This window comes from Chiloscyllium punctatum, chromosome 27, assembly GCF_047496795.1.
Source record: "Chiloscyllium punctatum isolate Juve2018m chromosome 27, sChiPun1.3, whole genome shotgun sequence".
Taxonomy (NCBI): domain Eukaryota; kingdom Metazoa; phylum Chordata; class Chondrichthyes; order Orectolobiformes; family Hemiscylliidae; genus Chiloscyllium; species Chiloscyllium punctatum.
This window is the reverse complement of record NC_092765.1, coordinates 33,656,894-33,674,248: the sequence shown is the minus strand read 5'-3', so window position 1 is coordinate 33,674,248 and position 17,355 is coordinate 33,656,894. Positions and strand designations below refer to the sequence as shown.

At 41.2% G+C, this 17,355-nt stretch overlaps 1 protein-coding gene across 5 annotated transcripts in view; it reads left to right on the top strand.

The window, feature by feature from the left end:
• LOC140453638 (disks large-associated protein 2-like) overlaps nt 1–17,355 on the top strand; it is a 723,320-nt gene that overhangs the window by 111,350 nt on the left and 594,615 nt on the right. The window lies entirely within an intron of this gene.

The following is a 17,355-nucleotide window of genomic DNA, read 5'->3' as shown; positions in this document are numbered from 1 at the left end:
AGAAATTTCCTCCGGCTCCCACTCTGCTGCTGTATGATCATCAAGCAAGAATGAAGAGCTCTTTCTGCAAATATCCTGCACACCCAGTGCAGGCAAACAGGAGATTGCCCAGAAATTTCCAGCGCTTATTTTGTTGCTTGAAAGATCCTTCATGACGTTGAATGTTATTGGCTTGACCACAGGCCTACTGCCAGGCAGTTTAGTACTAAACCTGTCATGTCAAATGGTTCAGCTGTTGCACATTATTTGTTATATTTACATAGGGTGCACATTCAGTTAAGCCAAGCGGTTACAAGATCCGACAGCCCTCAGAAGGGAGCGGAGCACAGATGGCTTTGAAAATGAGAGGCTTTATGCAATTTACAGCAATTTCTGTACAGTACTCCCTGCAAATAACAATTGCCCAAGGGCCACATATTAGTTGCTGCTTCTTGGCTCATCTGAATAATTTATTGAAGTAGAGTGGAACTTTAATGAAAGCAGCAGAAAGCCAAAACTGAGGCTGTGTAACACGGCTCTTTCGTGATGAATATTACACAGGCGGGCGTCTTTCTGACATTCTGCACAGCTCTGCTTTGCAATATTGCCTGTACTCAATTATTTTGTGCCGCAGCATCTATGTTGTGCCTGGGGGTGGGGAAAGTCTGTTATCTTACTCTTTCTTTTATAAAGAAATTAAGATGCTGCAAGGTATTCAACTTAATGAAAAAAATGTGAGTTCAGGCTGGGGTAATGTGACTTTCAAGTGCAACAGCACATTTCAGATATTGCTGTGCCTGGTTGTTTTCACCGCTGCAGGCGACACTCCCAGAACTACACGAGTGCCTGCTTCCAGCTTTGTTCTGCATTATATTGAACTTCACAAATGGCTGGTGCTTCGAGAATTTTTATTCACAAGGACAAATGCGCGAGAAAAAAGCCAATTGATTCGACCAGCGAATTCATTCTGTCCACAGAAATCTGAGGAACCCAGCCTCATGGCATCAACTGAGTAGCTCAAAAATAAGAATGCATTGAGCACCATGCCAGGAGTGGTGGGGGTCAGTGGAGCAGTGGTAGTGTCCCTACCTCTGAGCTTGGAGACCTGGGTTCAAAACCCACCTGTTCCAGAAGTGTGCAATAACATCTTGGACAGGTTGGTTAGAAAATATCTACACTGGTTTACTTTTTCCTCTTATGCCCCTATCTTCACATAACTTAATTATCACAATAACTATTTTCTAGATTTCTTGTGTGTACTTCCAGTTTTGAATGGATATAGGAAACATGACAGCATGTCCCAGGGCATGTTCAAGAATTAGCAAGAACATGAAAGGGAAAAATGAATCAAATAATGAATGAGAAGCATAGAACATAGAGCATAGAACATTACAGTGTAGATCAGGGCCTTCAACCCTCAATGTTGCGCTGACTTGCGAAACCAGTCCAAAGCCCATCTAACCTACACTTTTCCATTTTCATCTACATGCCTATCCAATGACCATTTAAGTGCCCTCAAAGTTGGTGACTCTACTTCTGTTGCAGACAGTATATTCCGCACCCCTACTACTCTCTGAGTAAAGAAACTCTACTGACCTTAGTGTCACCTGTAAATTTACTAACCCATCCTTCTACGCCTTCATCCAGGTTATTTATAAAAATGACAAACAGCAATGGACCCAAAACAGATCCTTACAGTACACCACTAGTAACTAAAGTCCAGGCTAAACATTTCCCATCAACCACCATCTTATAGCTGTCGAATTTCTGATCCAAACCACTAAATCACCCAAAGTCTCATGCCTGCACATTTTGTGCAATAGCCTACCATGGGGAACCTTATCAAACGCCTTACTGAAATCCATATACACCACATCAACTGCTTTACCCTCATCGACCTGTTTGGTTCCCTTCTCAAAGAACTCAATAAGGATTGTGAAGCACGGCCTTCCCTTCACAAAACTGTGTTGACTATCCCTAATCAACTTATTCCTTTCTAGATGATTATAAATCCTATCTCATATAACCTTTTCCAACACTTTACCCACAACCAAAGTAAGGCTCACTGGTCTATAAATGTCAGAATGATCTCTGCTCCCCTTTTTGAACAAGGGAACAACATTTGCTATCCTCCAGTCTTCTGGCACTATTCCTATGGACAATGACGATATAAATTTTGAAGCCAAAGGCTCAGCAAGCTCCACCCTGGCTTCCCAGAGAAACCTAGGATAAATCCCACCTGTACCAGGGGACTGATCCATTTTCACACTCTCCAGAATTGCTAACACCTCCTCCTTGTGAACCTCAATCCCATCACATCTAGTAGCCTGTACCTCAGTATTCTCCTTGACAACATTGTCTTTTTTTAGTGTGAATACTGATGAAAAATATTTATTTAGCGCTTCCCCTATCTCCTCTGACTCCATACACAACTTCCCCTACTATCCTTGATTAGCCCTAATCTTACTCTAGTCATTCTTTTATTCCTGACATACCTATAGAAAGCCTTAGGTTTTCCTTGATCCTATCTGCCAACGACTTCTCATGTCCCCTCCTGGCTCTTCTTAGCTTATTTCAACTCTTAATCTATCAATCAATTGAATTTTAATAAATGAGAATGGAAATTTAAGGAAGGAATTGGCTCTGAGAAATGAAGGCCAATTTTAGTGATGACTTTAAAATTAACAAATCTCTGAGTAGAAGGAATTGTACGCAGAAGTTAGAATCGAAAATTAGCGTTTTGCGTTTCTAACTATCAGTGTTAAACTTCCCAAATCAGACATTATCATGCACGCTAAAGTTTATTCTACATCAACTTGGTTCAACTTTCAGTATTTCATTTTCATGTTCTACATCAGTCTCAAGATAAGGGAGGTGATGGTCTAATGGCGTTAATCCAGAAATTCACCTAATCTTCAGAGGACTGGGTTCGAATCCTGCTGTTTTTGATGGTAGGCTTTGAATTCAATTAAAAAGAATTGGAATTAAGAATCTACTGATGCCCATGGAACCATTGGAAATTGTCAGAAAAACCCATCAGGCTCATGAATGGTAGTGGATGGTAGGGAGGTTCCACAAATATCCCAATCCTCAATGATGGAAGAACTCAACACATCAGTGCAAATGATAAAGCTGAAGCATTTTCAGCAATCTTCAGCCAGACTGCTAAGTGGATGATCCATCTCAGGCTCCTCCAGCGGTTCCCAGCATCACAGATGCCAGTCTCCAGCTGACTTGATTGACTCCATGTGAAATCAGGAAATGGTTGGATGTACTGGATACTGCAAAGACTGTGGACTCTGACAATATTCTGGCAATAGTACTGAAGACATGAGCTCCAAACTTGCTGCTGTCTGAGCCAAGCTGCTCTAGTACAGTTACAGCATTGGCATCTACCCGACAATGTGAAAAATTGCCCAGGTATATCCTATATACAAAAAAAAGCAGGACAAATCCAACTTGCTCAGATATTACTCCATCAGTCTATTCTTGATCATCAGTAAAGTGATAGAAGGTGCCATCAACAGTGCCATCAAGCAGCATCTGCTCAGCAATAACCTGCTTTCTGATGTCCAGATTGGGTTTCACCAGGATCATTGAGCTCCTGATTTCATTCCAGCCTTATTTCGAACATGGACAAAAGAACTGAATTGCACTGAGGTGGGGTGAGAGTGACGGCTCTTGACATCAAGGCTGTACTTGATCATGTGTGGTATCAAGGAGCCCAAGCAAATCTGGAATTAATGGGAATCAAAGCGAAGACACTGCTGATTGGAGTCATACTTGACAGACAGGAAGGTGCTGCAGTTGTTGGAGGTCAGTCATCTTAGCTCCAGAACATCCTGCAGGAGTTCCTTAGGGTATTGTCCTCGCCCCAAACATCTTGAGCTATTGCATCAATGACAATTCCCCCCTGCCATCATAAGGTCAAAAGTGGGGATGTTTGCCAATGATTGCACAATACACATCACCATTCCTGACTCCCCAGATGCTGAAGTAGTCCATTTTCAAAAGCAACAAAATCTGGACAGTTTTCAGGTTTGAGATTCCATCCATTGACTCTATATATAATTCTTGCTGCCTTGGGAAACATAAAGATCCCTCCCAGCACGATAATAGTCTCTTCCAAACTCTTCTGTTGGGCAGAAGTTACAGAAGCTTGAGAAACATACCAATAGATTCAAAAACAGCTTCTTCCCTGGTGGTGACAGACTTCTGAATGGACATCTCAAATTTTAAATTTAGGGCTGATCTTGCACTTTGTGCAGCTCCTCTGCAGCCACAACATTGTATTCCTTGCTGTATTCTATTACCCTTATGCACTTTGTATGGTATGATCTGTCTGTAATGCAAGCAAAACAATTTTTTTCACTGAACTGAGGTACATGTGACAATAATAAATCAGAATCAAGTGGCAAGCAATATTCATGCCATACAAAAATCAGGGAATGACCATCTCCAAGAAGAGACAATCTCACCATTCCTCCATTTTCATATATTCAATGGTGTTATCATTACTGAATCCCCAGTGTCAACATCCCTGGGTTTACCATTGATCAGGAACTCAGTTAGACTTTCCATATCAACGTAGTGTCTACAAAAGAAGGTCAGAGGCTAGGAATATTGTGGTGAGTAACTCACTTCCTGTGGTGAGTAACCTCACTTCTCAAAGCCTGTTCCCCAGGAGTATGATGGAATACTCTCCACTTGCCTGGATGAGTGCAGCCCCAACAACATTCAAAATGTTTGATACCATCCAGGCCAAAGCAGCCAACTTGATTGGCACCACATCCACAAGCATCCACTCTCTCCATGACTGATGCTCAGTCACAGCAGTCTGTACTATCTACAAGATGCTCTGCAGAAATTCACCAAGGCTCCTTGGACAGAACCTTCCAAACCAACAACCACGTCCATCTAGAGGGACAACAGCAGCAGATACATGGGAGCACTACCACCTTCAAGTTCCCCTCTAAGCCACTCACAATTTTGACTTGGAAATATATTGCCATTCCTTCACTGTTGCTGAGTCAAAATCCTGGAATTCCCTCCTTAAGGGCATTGTGGGTCAATTTATAGCACATGGACTGCAGCGGTTCAAGAAGGCAGCTCACCCCTATCTTCTTAAGGGCAACTAGGGACGGGCAATAAATGCTAGCCCATGACCCACAAGTAAATAAAAACAAATTAATAAATATACCAAGTTCTAATTTCATCCTACTGACCTTTACTCACTGAGAATATGATTGAAACAGACACACTTAGACACTGCTCAGAACATGATAACCACTACAGCAAGTCTCGGATTGAGTGTGTGCGAAACCAGTCTGAAATTCTCACTGGCCATTTGGAGTTTATTTTGTGATTCAGGAGGAGCACTCTTACACTGCTGCTGAGCCCACTAAAAGAAAACTGCATATTCTTCAGCTAAATGTTTTTGCCACGCACCAGCTGTACATTTTTTAAAGGATCACTGGTTAGGTTTCTGAAAACCCGACTATAACTAGGTAGAAGATGCTTGGTGCCGGCCCCACCTGTTTGTATTGAAATCTCCCAATCAGAGTCCATCAACAGGTTTTGTAGCCTAATGTGCATATCTCAGCAAATATCGAATTCTTTCTGTCATTTATCTGAAGTTGGCTTATTTATTTCCCATTGCAGACAATTCATATCATCCTCCCTGTTTGCTGCACCTCCCAATTTGGTATCATGTATTGCAATTTCTAAATTTCAAGCCAGTGGCCCTCACAATGACACTTGAGAAATACCAGTGTGTCTGCCATCCTCCAGTCTGAAAGAGCACCAATGCCTTTCCGTCTTAAAACCATTATTTTTCAAACCAACCTGACACCAACTCCTTTCGATGTGACTTGAATTTAATAACCAGCCTTTTTTGTGGTACTTTGTTCATTCCTCTCCTAAAACTGACTTTGTTATGGTCAGCCGTCCTGGTAAATTATCAAAAAATTCTATTAGATTAATCTAGCGTGACCTACCCCTAACAAAGCTGTGCTGACGCTCTTTAAATAACTCAAACCTCTCAAGTGCCTGTTTAAATTAGTTTAGATTACTTACAGTGTGGAAACTGGCCCTTCGGCCCAACAAGTCCACACCGACCCGCCGAAGCGCAACCCACCCAGACCCATTCCCCTACATTTACCCCTTCACCTAACACTACGGGCAATTTTGCATGGCCAATTCACCTAACCTGCCCATTTTTGGATTGTGGGAGGAAACCGGAGCACCCAGAGGAAACCATGCAGACATGGGGAGAATGTGCAAACTCCACACAGAGAGTCACCCGAGGCAGGAAATGAACCCGGGTCTCTGGCGCTGTGAGGCAGCAGTGCTAACCACTGTGCCACCGTATTTTTTTTCACCCTTGATTATTGTTTCCAAAGCCTTTTATCTGTGATTTATATTAACTGGCTGGCTTGCATGTATTCGTATTCCACTTATCAGCATAAACGTGCATCACATCTACCAGGTACAGAGTGGCAGCAGTGTCTACCATCTACTAGATGCCTTGCAGCAACTCACCAGCTTGCACATATATGAACTACAATGTCAAAGAACGCAGCTTACCTGTGACTTCTCAAGGTCAAGTCAGGAATAGACGATAAAGAGTGTCACAGAGTCATAGAGATGTACAGCATGGAAACAGACCCTTCGGTCCAGCCCCTCCATGCCAACCAGATATCCCAACCCAATCTAGTCCCACCTGCTAGCACCCAGCCCATATCCCTCCAAACCCTTCCTATTCATATACCCATCTAAATGCCTCTTAAATGTTGCAATTGTTCCAGCGTCCGCCACTTCCTCTGGCAGCTCATTCCATACACGTACCACCCTCTGTGTGTAAAAGTTGTCCCATAGGTCTCTTTCCCCTCTCACCCTAAACCTATGCCCTCTAGTTCTGGACTCCCTGACCCCAGGGAAAAGACTTTGTCTATTTACCCTATCCATGCTCCTCATAATTTTGTAAACCTCTATAAGGTCATCCCTCAGTCTCCGATGCTCCAGGTAAAACAGCCCCAGCCTGTTCAGCCGCTCCCTATAGCTCAAATCCACCAACCCTGGCAACATCCTTGTAAATCTTTTCTGAACCCTTTCAAGTTTCACAACATCTTTTCGATAGGAAGGAGACGAGAATTGCACGCAATATTCCAATAGTGGCCTAACCAATATCCTGCACAGCTGCAACATGACCTCCCAACTCCTGTACTCAATACTCTGACCAATAAAAGAAAGCATACCAAACGCCTTCTTCACTATCCTATCTACCTGCGACTCCACTTTCAAGGAGCTATGAACCTGCACTCCAAGGTCTCTTTGTTCAGCAACACTCCCTAGGACCTTACCATTAAGTGTATACATCCTGCTAAGATTTGTTTTTCCAAAATGCAGCACCTCGAATTTATCTGAATAAAGCTCCATCTGCCACTTCTTGGCCCATCTGTTGTAATCTGAGGTAATCCTTTTCGCTGTCGCTCTACACCTCCAATTTTGGTGTCATCTGCAAACTTACCAACTGTACCTCTTATGCTTGCATCCAAATCATTTATGTAAATGACATCAAGTAGAGGACCCAACACTGATTCTTGTGGCACTCCACTGGTCACAGGCCTCCAGTCTGAAAAACAACCCTCCATCACCATCCTCTTTCTTCTACCTTTGAGCCAGTTCTGTATCCAAATGGCTAGTTCTCCCTGTATTCCTGGTGAGCCTTGACAGGGTACTCACATCCCACAATTTAATAAAGAAAAATCACCTGAAGGTACTAGCAATATCCTTTATAATGAAGTTGTCGTACCTGCCAAAATGTTGGCATCTGCCCCATATCTCGGGAAGGTTGGCAGCTTACCACAAGTTTGACTGCTATCCTCATCCCCAATTTCCTTCGCAATCTAGTTTCTAAATTATTTGAATCAAGCACTTTCATACAGTCTAAGAGCTGAAAAGTTTTCTGATATATCTGGTCTATCAATTGTCACTCCATTCACTACCTGTGCCATCTCTGCTTCTACCAATATTCTATTGGCATTTACTTCCTTAGATAGCACTATACAAAGAAACCTGTCAATTATTCTAGCCTTGCCCTGCATCCCTAAGGATATATCATGTTCTTTGCCTCCAAGAGTCCCCATTGTGCCCCTAACAACTCATTTAATATTTAGATACCAATAGGAGTCTTTAGTATTTCCTTTTATGTTCACTGCCATCCTGTCTTCACATATTTGACTTTAAGAGTCTTATTTTTCACTTACCCTCCTAATTGCTGTTTTTGATTTGTTTTTATTAATTGGTTGCAATTTGGTGTCCACACCCCGGCAAATTTGATGTTAGAGTAGCATTTAATCATATATCAGTTGGGGAGCCCCTTCCCATCTTCCTGCCTTTCTTCTGGTTAACTCCAGGATAGTTACTCCTCCCATGGCCAATTGAGCCAGCAGCAGGTAGGGGGCTCAATGTACAGGAAGACTGAACATTTGTAGGACAATGGGAAGACAGAAGGGAAATGGGACGAATAGATAGGAAACCTTGCACAGGCATGATGGGCCAAATGGCTTACTTTTGTCTTGTCTAATTCAAAGCATTAACTATACTGTAATGCCAACTTTTATGTGATAGGGTGCTTTGTACCATCTGTCTGGGAGATTTAGCAACAATAGCCACTTGAGCATGGAATCCAGTGAGTTATTGGTGCTCAAAGGATGACATCGTAGAGATAATTCATTTAAGGCGAAAGGAAAACAGAAGCAGATTAGAGGTTTTGGATTACAGTTTGCAAAATAATTTACAACCTAGACATGATTACTGATACGATGTCAAGGTTTTGCCAACAATGACAAATGTTCAACACTTTTTCCCTCAGGAGAGTGGATAACTTCTGATCCCATTAGCATTTATAAAAAGCGAGTTTTAGCATTTGGTACATTAGTAATACAAAAAAAAAAGCTGCTATACGATTATAGAATTGATCTTCTTTTGTACTGCTTACATATATTGACCTATTTAGCATTTGAATATTTATTTCAGGATAAGTCTTAACTAACCTCTTGCTTGGAGATGCATCTTTAACAGCTTCAGAAATCTACTCCATGTGGATATAATGTGAGGTTATAGATGGGTGATTCTGGAGGAGAAGCAAGTAAAACCTTAATACCATTCAAAGCTTCAACTGATGTATTTAAACTCTTGGCGTAGAGGAGTGACCCCTGCATTTAAAAAAAAGGATCAGGGTATGACTTTTTCCTGCTGAATGGATGCTACTGTGGTTAGGAGCTGTTATTTGTGTAGAATGGCATTCTGCTCTGATGTCTACCACTTGCCCAAGAGACAAATGCAGGTAATGCTACAGTATCAAAATAAAGGAATCCACTTGCAAGAGGCAGAAGAGCTCTGAAGATATAATGATAGATTTATGTTGCCCTTGGTATGAGCTCCATAAATTTGTTTGGAGCAGAGTACAGAGAAATTTCTTCTTGAGACCAACCTGGACTAACTCCCATTGGAATGCCAAAACCCCTATCACGGTGGTACCGGAAGGGGTGACGTGATTGAAACTTACAGAATACTGAGAGGCCTGGATAGAATGGACAGGGGGAAGATGTTTCCACTAGTAGGAGAGAATAGGACCTGAGGGCACAGTCTCAGAATGAAGGGATGCCCCTTTTAGAATTGAGATGAGGAGAAATGTCTTCAGCCAGAGGGTGGTGAATCTGTGGAACTCATTGCCACAGAAAGCTGTGAAGGACAAGTTGTTGAGTGTATTTAGGACAGAGATAGATAGGATATTGTGCCATCACTGAGACCATCACCCCTCCTTGTAATATTACCCAATGCTGTCCCTGCCTCAGCTCCTCAACTGCTAACATGGTCGTCCATGCTTCTGTTACCTCCTGGCTTGACCATTCTATAACCCTTTCCTCCCACTGTCTCCCACCATTCATATTTATGCTATTGGATCCTAACAGCCAGAAGCCATTTAACCATCATATAGTGCTCACTAACCAATATTGCCTACTGATTCAGTAAAGATTCAATTTCTATTTTGCTTCAAATTCTTCCTTGGCCTCCCTGTTGCCTTTCTCTACATCCAGTCCCTTGATCATCACCAGATTTTAATTCCTCTATCAGTGGTATCTGTATCTTCAGCTTGAGACAGTGCTTTCCAAACTATTACCCACTTGGAGTCCAGGTTGGGAAGTCCTGGTTTAGAGTGCTAAATTCTAACTTTCCTTCTTAAGCCTTTCCCCCTTGCTTACTTCATTTAAGGTGCTACTCTCATATGAGGCATATCCTCATCTATCCTAATATTTCCTTTGTGGCTCTGTGTCATATTTTGATTTATAATGTATTTGTGAAGCATCTTGGGAGATGTTACTTTAAAGGTGATATGTTAATTCAGATTATAACTTTATAATCTGTTGTCTTTCATTGCAAAATGTCGATATCTGAAGGAATGGTTCAGTGCTGAAGTCACGATAGGTTGAAATACACCTCTCATTGTTTTTGATTTTAAAATGAAGTGAAGCTTAACCAAGTGCACTTTTTGTAAATCTCCAGTCACTGAATGACAAATTCATCAATGTAATTTAAATGAGGATCATTACCTGAATCACAAACCCAATAAATCACATTATTATAAAAATGTAAGGAAATTGCCTTGGAAAACTCTTAAGTTTGCGAAAACGCGCATATATTTAATTGCATGTACTGAGTTCAAACCTTGAATAAAATATTATTTGCAGTTATCATTCAGTTCAAGAACAGCAGAGCTTTTTTGCTGCTTAATGACTATTTAAGCAGCAGCTCATGAATAAACAACCTTTATCTATGAAATTAGAATTATTTCAGTGATATATCTAGAGTATTGCTTGTGTGTAAGCAGGTATTTCTAGTTTTCTGGTTCTTCATGATGTGCTCAGCACAAGAAGGAGGACGCAATTTTTACCTTCTTACCTCAGATGGATCAGGCAAGGACCAACTGCCCTCCACCAAAACCAGAAGATGTTTTTCCAGGCTGGGGATTGTAATGAGTGATCAAGGAGTGACCAGCAGCAGTAACCAAGAGCCCAGCACTGCCATCAGGGAATGTCATTGTGGCCATTGAAGAAGCAGAGCCACGTTAAATTTATTGATTGATTAGATTACTTACAGTATGGAAACAGGCCCTTTGTTCAAAAGGACATTTCACTGTTCGACCTTGGACTGAGCTGAAGGGGAGAGGATACAACCTGATAGCACAGGATTCCAGAATTGGTCAGCTTTCCCCTCAATGGTGGCTTTTCATCATGCACTGCTCAGGGATTGAACCCAAAGAAATGCTGGAAAAAGAAGCAGTTTGTGTGCATTTGGTGCGATAGGAGCATAAACACTGCTGCTGGGGGAGAGGTGCAGGCTCCCAGGGAAACAGCAGTAGACTTCACTCTTCCACTTCCTTTCTGCTTCTCCCAGTATTTCACCTGACAAAGAAAAGTCCAGGCCAAGACTGGAGTCCTTGGGAAGAACTGTTATGTTCCTAATTGATGGTAATGCTGGAAAAATCAGAATCCAGTGTGAAATAGGTTCGATAGTCCATACGTTTTATCTCTACAATTTGGTGATCATGATAGTCAGACACATTCACACAAGGCTGTCAAGATAGTTTTAACAAAGAATGTATGATTATTACATTAAAAAGGGTGACAGAAAATTTCAAAAGATCTTGTCTTAAACAGCAAAAATAAAAGATTGACCCTTTTATATTCATCAATATCCTTCACTGACACTGAATTATCTTAACTCTTTTATTGCTTGCTCAACTTATGAGGTAGCAAACATTTCCTTTTTTGTCTTTCTGCACATTCTCCTGATAAAATTCTCTCCATTCCTGTGTCTCCTTAAAATGTATAAACAACAAACTCACTGACATTTCTGAATCAAACTTGGTGTATGTGAACTGCTAATACAGTTTGACTTCCTTTCAGCTCTGATAACCTGGAGCATTCCATAAACTCAACTGCTTTTCTGATGGTGTAATTCTTTCCTTCCAAGCTAAATCCAGGTTGAGGTCTCTGGCTGTTTTTTTTCCATCATAAAAGTCTTCCTCATCATCATACTCCAGCCGTGAACAGCTCAGATTGCCCATTCACTCAAGTCACGTGCTTTCTTGGAAAATATTTATTCAGCTCATTGTTCAAAAATGACTTTCTGACCTTTTTATTTTAAAAAAAGCCTTCTTTGAATTAAAACTTAAAGCCCATTTGCCACTATTTTAAAACTCAAATTCCCAATGATTGTTTTTGTTTTTGTGTCACCATTGTCTTGCCAGACCGTAGGGGCTACTGTCTTATTAAAGAGAAGTGACTGGTGGTGATTTAAGCTGAGAGCCTCCAGACCTCAAGCAAGGGAAGAGGTTGAGAAGGAATGTCCTTCATGGTCAACTCAACTGGTGATGGGAATTGAACCCATGCTGTTGGCATCACACTGCTCTGTAAACCAATGATCCAGGTGGAAATGAGGACTGCAGATGCTGAAGATCAGAGTCGCAGAGTGTGGTGCTGGAAAAGCACAGCAGGTCAGGCAGCATCTGAGGAGCAGGAGAATCGACATTTCGGGCGTAAGATCTTTTTCAGGAATGAGACTCATTTCTGATGAAAGCCTTATGCCTGAAACATTGATTCTCTTGCACCTCAGATGCCGCCTGACCAGCTGTCCTTTTCCAGCACCACACAAACCAATAATTCAGCCAACTGAGCTAAACTGATTCCCTCCCAATGATTGGTATATTATAAACCTTTATGACAGCGCTCCTGCAACCCCCATTTTTGTCCATTTTCCCCGAACTGATGATTGGTGGCAGAAAAGTACAAGGGACTTGGCTGTATTGTGGTAGTTAAAGCAAGTGGATAGCCATCATATGTGCGAACAATGACAAATGGTTAAGGTAGGGCTGACATAAAAATCATATCTAGTTAGCACATGACTTTTACAGCAAAGATGAATGGTTAATCATGATCAGGAGCAGAGACGTTGACTTGATTTTTGTTTTTCCTCACACTCTTCGTGAGGCGTCACTTGTGATGCCTTTGCCGCCCTGGCTGTGATTAGCTGATCACCATATTCTGAGGATCAAACTGGGACTGCTCTGGACTGCACGGATCAATGTCACACTAAATGGTACACTCATCAAAAGAGCAACTAGAGAGCAACAGGAGCACTTCTAATTGCGCTGTTGTTCATTGGTGCAAGACATGTTTAGTTGCCAGCCAGTAATTTGCACATTATTAATGGAAGAATATTAAAAAGAGCAGGATTTCAAGCAATTGTGCAGCCCCAGAAATTACTGAGATCAGGGCATTGCAAAACAAATATTTAAAGGCATCTGTTCCGTGTGGAATTGCAATGACTGACAGTTGGATTTTGCATTTGTAATTAGAACTATAGTATCTTTCACATATGTTGCAAGATTATAATTTATTATTGTTGATGATCTTAGGTTTTAAAATAGCGATAAATGCGTTTTTACTTCTGTGAAGGTGACTTTTCTTTTTGCAAGGTCAGAAAGTCATTTCAAAAGTGCTTTGGAAAGATTTGTAGCTCAAGTTGACGTTCTGGATATGAGTTTGCTCGCTGAGTTGGAAGGTTTGGTTTCAAACGTTTCATCACCATAGAAGGATCAGAGCTATAGGAAGGCTCAGTTCAGAAAAAGAAAAGGCCTTTACCAGCAGAAAGGCTGTATTAGACTTGCTAAACTTCCAGCCATCGGATCTGGAAAGAGGTTTTGAGTCGATTTAGCATTCCAAACAAACAGGGTGTAAAAAGTCCTGAGCTTTTCATAGCATTCAGTAAAACAATGGGTTAGCCTGTGTTTGTGTCTCTAGAATAGGCAGACAGAATCACATCTAGTGAATGTGCAGAAAGCCACAAAGGGAAAATGATGGAACCTCATCAGATAGGTAAGAATGTAAAGTGAAGACGAGAATGCTGCTTCACCAAGACTGATCTATCTTCGAAATATTGCCGGACTAAAGGTTGAATTTTTATCTGCTTTTAAAGTGAGATATTTCCAAATTGTTTTGTGTGTAGATTAGTTGTCTTTTTTTTATGTCATAAACTTATCTTCTTGTGTTCAAAGTAAACTTGCAACCTTGTATGAGTATCATGTGGAGACCGTTATTGATTTTCTTTCATTTTTCTCATTTTTGGATTTGAAAAAGTGGGTTAAAGTTGAAATTTGAGTAGCAACTTGCTTTCAAGAAAAAAGGAGAGAAAAAAAGATTGATGTTTGCTTTTGAGAACTGACCTGAAAAGATAATGCAGGATAATTACTGCTATGAGGACACTGTCGACAAACTAACTTGCTGTGCTCCGTGATTGTAGCTGGTAGGATTTTGAATTGGTCAATCAAGGGAGGACATGTGCTGGCCAGCCAACCACAGGGAATGTTGGGAAAAAAAGAGTGAACTGACTGAAGAGGGAGTTTTGGTCAGATGTAGTTTCATTTTGGAAGCTTCCAGACTGGGGCTGTGTTTTTTTGTTTCGTTTTTTATTCAGTCTAGTAATTCACCAGCTACCTACTGGGAAAAAATGGACCACTGTCTTTTTTCTGTAAGAAATGAGTAAAAACCTCCAGAGGTCTGCTGAAGTCGTTTACGTTGACTGGTGACTTTGGAACTCAATCAAGATATTCAGCACTATGTGCCAGCAATACAACCTGTTGTCTGGGGATTTCTTGAAGCACTACTTTTCATTGCTGAAGTGATTTTTGAACTGGCAGATTATGACTTTTATTTTATAAAGTGTATCCCTTAAAAAAAGTGTCCATCTTTCTGTCTGTAGCAGTGGAGGTTTATGATCAAAGAATATTGGGCTAAGATCATAGATATTAATTAGATTGGATGTTATCCATTTGTGTTCTGCTAAAATTACATCATTAATAATGAGTTATTAATTTTTGTTTAAGTTATAAACTTGGTATCCAAGATCTGTTATATGTAAAGTCAGGTTATGAAAAATTGAACAATTTTGAGAGTTATTGAATATTTTAATTTCATTGTTCCGAATCTGTGATAGTGAGGTGGGTTTGCTTTGGGTTGCTATCCTTATATTGTAAAAAATGTCCAGTGATGGACTACCAGAATAGACCTTAAGTTTTATGTTTACAATTTTGTCATCAAGGTCAGGAGTGTGGTGCTGGAAAAGCACAGCAGGTCTGGCAGCATCCAAGGAGCAGGAGAATTGATGTTTTGGGGATAAGCCCTTCATCATATGTGTGAAACATTGATTCTCCTGCTCCTCGGATGCTGCGTGATTTGCTGTGCTTTTCCAGCACCACCCTCTCGACTCTGATCTCCAGCTTCTGCTGTCCCCTCTTTTCCCCAATTTTGTTATCAAGCCAGGGATCACTCTGCAACCTGACCTGCCCAATATTACCATCAGTCGGGATTAAACACTGATTTCTGCTGTTACAATAAAAAGCTTTTGAGACTGATTCATCTTGTTCCACTCTCGTATGGGAACTTACCAGGGAATAACTTGCACTAGGGTGATAGCTGTGCCATGCAAATTGGACAGGCCAAGACTTTTAATACCCTTTTCCCTCTGTCTGGCACTTGTGAGGCGAAGATGAGTTGCTTGTGCATAGTTGTAATGTGCAGCACAGCAACAGGTCATGTGGCTGAACTCTGCATTTGTGCCATTCCTTTTTAAGATTCGTGTTTATCTAACCTCTTGTATTTAAGAAAGGCAAGGAAAAGGAACATTGCTACATTGTTAATAACAGGTGGGGTCAGTTCATTAGTAAGGGAGGATCTTCAATTGGAGGAACAAAATGTGAAATCTGTTTGGACAGCACTAAGGAAGTACAAGGGTTAGCAATCTGTAGATGACCAAACAGCAGTGATACTGTGGAGCATGGTATTAATCTGGAGATTAGAAATGCATGTAGCCTGGGTAATACAGAAATCATGGATGACAAATAGACATAATAAACCTAATGAGTACTAATACTATGGAGGATGAGTTTCTAGGCTACATTAGGGATGGTTTTCTACAGTAGAAAGTTGAGGACCTGACAACTGAATAGGCAATTTTCAGCTGTTGTACCATGTAAAGAAAGAAGGCTAATTAATACTAGTCTTGTTGTTTAAAAATAAACTTTTAGGAATGAATGACAATAATAAGGTAGATTTTATGTTATTTCAAAAGTGAGGATATTCAATCTGAAGCCAGAAGCCTTCCATTTGAAGGAAGGAAATTATAGTGGTATGACAAGCAAAATGACCTGAGATGGAATCAGGCAACATATTAAAGGGGTATGACACTACAAAAGCAATGGATAGTTTTATTTTTAAAAGAATTGTTAGAATTTGTAGCACCTGTACATTCATTCAAAACACACAGACCTCCAAAACGTCAGGCAACTGTTGCCCACACAAGTTAAGAATTGTGTAAGATTAAAAGGAAAAAGTTTAGAAAGTTACCAGAAATAGTAATAGATATCAAAATGGGGAGGAGGCTACCATATTGATATGGGGGTGGGGAGCATGTCAGCATATTGATATGGGGGTGGGGAGGATGTCAGTGTATTGATATGGGGGTGGGGAGGATGTCAACATATTGATATGGGGGTGGGGGGGATGTCAACATATTGATATGGGAATGGGGAGGATGTCAGTGTATTGATATGGGGATGGGGAGGATGTCAGTGTATTGATATGGGGGTGGGGAGGATGTCAGCGTATTGATATGGGGATGGTGAGGATGTCAGTGTATTGATATGGGGGTGGGGGGGATGTCAGCATATTGATATGGGGATGGTGAGGATATCAGCGTATTGCAATGAGGATGCGGAAGATGTCAGCGTATTGATATTGAGATTGGGAGGATGTCAGCGTATTGATATGGGGATGGTGAGGATGTCAGCGTATTGATAAGAGGATGGTGAGGATGTCAGTGTATTGATATGGGGATGGGGAGGATGTCCGCGTATTGATAAGAGGATGGTGAGGATGTCAGCGTATTGATATGAGGATGGGGAGGATGTCAGCGTATTGATATGGGGATGGGGAGGATGTCAGCGTATTGATATGGGGATGGGGAGGATGTCAACGTATTGATATGGGGGTGGGGAGGATGTCAGCGTATTGATATGGGAATGGGAAGGATGTCAGCGTATTGATATGGGGATGGGGAGGATGTCAGCGTATTGATATGGGGGTGGGGAGGATGTCAACGTATTGATATGGGGATGGTGAGGATGTCAGCGTATTGATATGGGGATGGTGAGGATGTCAGCGTATTGATATGGGAATGGGAAGGATGTCAGCGTATTGATAAGAGGATGGTGAGGATGTCAGCGTATTGATATGAGGATGGGGAGGATGTCAG